This window comes from Notothenia coriiceps, unplaced genomic scaffold (genome assembly GCF_000735185.1).
Source record: "Notothenia coriiceps isolate Sejong01 unplaced genomic scaffold, NC01 NC01_scaffold00024667, whole genome shotgun sequence".
NCBI lineage: Eukaryota > Metazoa > Chordata > Actinopteri > Perciformes > Nototheniidae > Notothenia > Notothenia coriiceps.
This window is the reverse complement of record NW_011357368.1, coordinates 952,227-955,076: the sequence shown is the minus strand read 5'-3', so window position 1 is coordinate 955,076 and position 2,850 is coordinate 952,227.

Sequence of the window (2,850 nt, the reverse complement as noted above, 5' to 3'; positions counted from 1 at the left end):
ATCATGCAAAATGCACTTTTTGATGTCTTTTATACATAAATATGTGTCCCCGGTGTGCCAGGGAACTCACAAAGTGTCTGAAAATAAAACCCTCTCTCTTTTCCTCCGTACCCACATCTCCAAAAACGGGGGTTCAACGGAGCTGATCCAGATTTTCTTCCGATATGACATAAAATCGAACATGTGCAACATGTTTTGGATGTAATGTAGTCTTTGTTTACATTAGCAAGCATCGCTAACACTCAGAGCTAACGCTGTACTGGAGAGAGTATATGTACAAAAAGCAGTGGTTTGAAACATCCATGAAGCCGCCTCCAAATAATGCACCAGCCAGCAACAATTTAGTATTGTCCACATCCATAATATTCTTTTAACAGGCCTGTGTTGTTGATCTTTACCGTGTTTGCAGAATAACATTTACACAGGACCGAGCGGAGGTAAATGTGTTGTTTCAACACATCTGCAGCAGCCTGAGCTGCTTTCTTTTGTTTATTTTCTCTGCTCTAATGAATGGCTTTATAATAACTCGAGGCAGCTCAGCTAATCTTAAGATCCATGCCGAGACACAGGAAGTACAGTGTCCATTGTGCTGGGGGAAAGGACAGACAGTCTTATAGATTATTAACGGGGTGGCAGTGACCGGGTGAGTGGGTGCAGTCTGCAGGGACTAATGAGGCCTCATAGCAAGGCTTGATTGCTTGGGAATGTTTTATTTTTCTTCAGAAAACAGAAACTGCAGAGTGAGGAGGGAGCAAATATTTGGTGAATGTCGTTTTTTTGGGGTTCCTTGAGGGACAGCAGTTATGTTGAAAAATACGAGATGCATATATTGCCTCTTCTTCAGCTGTTATTTGGCCTTTGGACGGACTGCTACTTCAATTGGTAGAGTCGTTTTCTTAACTGTGTAGCACCCCAAAGAAAAAGACAGAAAGAATGTGCGTGTTGCTGTGCCTGAAGCCATTTAAAACGCACACTGCCTGGTGAATTTGAACCTGTCCAGAGGACAGAAATGACTTCATCATTACCTCACCCTGCTCTGCTAGAGGACTTATCAAAAACATGTGGCTCCACTCTCCCTCTGCACTGCACATTGATTGGGTCTTGGACGCCAATGTTTTTCCTTTTGTTCGAGAGGACGTGTGTGTTTGCGCACAAGCTGGCTTCATTTTATTATCTTGGATTAGCTTGTCTCTCTCTGGGCTTTGACTTCATCTGTCCTTCATTTGGCTTGCTAGAGCATGCAGTTCTGGGTTGGGTCAGAGGGACCGAGGCCCGCTAAATTGGACGGAATTATAAGCCCTGCCTGAGCATATCAGCCTGTGTGTACGTGTCTGTTACGCCCAATGAAACCAGATGAAAAACATAATGAGGATATCATTTGATTGACAATATAATTACACAGCCATACTTTACAGTCCTTCAAAGATAGCATTTAACATTAATGTGTATTTGTTTATTTGCTTTTTCTACCAAGAGTTACATGTAAACAAATGTAATTGATCACAATGTCATCCATGTACAGTAAATATCCACCTTTTTAAATTGTGTTACCTTTGGACAGATCAAGTTAAAGGTCGTAGTTAACAAGCTAGACAGCTAACAAAGCTAATGAGCTAGGAAAGCTTCCGTTTGACTCTCTGACTGTCCATTAAAGGTCAACTCTATCAAAATAGAAAGGTCAAAGGCACAGTTTAAGAACATTTGAATGAAGTTCAGACTTACTTCCCGACCCATGAGCAATTCCAAGGGAATTTTAAAAGGTATATAATAATATATTATGAAATATTTATGAACTATTATGAAAAAACATCAAACTAAGATTAATTTGTGTTGCTTTATGTAGACACATATGGTTGCTGTTTACCTGTTGGATGCTTGTTTTTTTTAAAGTTGAAACTATACAGTATGAGTTGTGGTGGGGGTACTGATGCTTTCATGATATGGGTGATCTTGATAAAGTTGCAACAAGCTGCACTGCTGATCTGCATCTTTAATGTTTTGTTTTTTTAATCACTCTGAAGAAGTCAGGCGAATATGAAGAGTCTCTTGTTTCGTACTGTTGTGCGTCCACAGTCAGGGTGCTGTATGATGTGATGCATGTGTGGGCTGACTGTTTAGATTCCGCAGTTGTTTGGTTGCTAGAGCCAGACGTCCCAGCGGGGTGGGGTTAGAATAACTTTATTATACTCTTGTGGGTTGTTGAATTACTGAAAGCATCCGGCCTGAAGTGAAGCACAGCTGACTTTTGTCCGGCTTGAGAAAGTGTGGACGTCCACATGCGCATCCATATGTCATTGGTTGATAATATTTGTGTTTACAAAGGCCTTTCTGTCTGTGTGTGTGTTTTTTTGTGTGTGTGAGGGGGCAGTCCCTGGCGGAGTGTCAGACCCGGTCAGCAGTGGGTCTTCCCATCGCAGCGAGAAGCCGTTTGCATAGATATTAAGAGTGGAGTAACCATGGTGACGGGGTTAGCCTTTGACCAGGGCAGAGGGAGAGGTGCCAAGTTTTTGGCCAAATGAGCTTTTTAAAAAGACAGCTGCTCTTTTGATCCCTGCGGTCGTCACCCTATTAAAGTTTCTCTCTGTGGTTCAAACCTTTAAGATCAAGAAAATATAAAGCTGACAGTGGTGCTTTAACTCCACCACATTATCAGGCTTTAATCATATGGAGAGTTCATGAACAATGACACCTAATATATTTGTATTTGATGCCATTATCCAGTCTTTAAGTTTATGAGCTGAAAATGTCTAAATACTAGGGGTGTAGCGGTATACGTACCCGTACCGAAATTATTCGGTACGGGCCCTTCGTTTCGGTACACGTGTGTACCGAAGTGTACCGAACGAATAT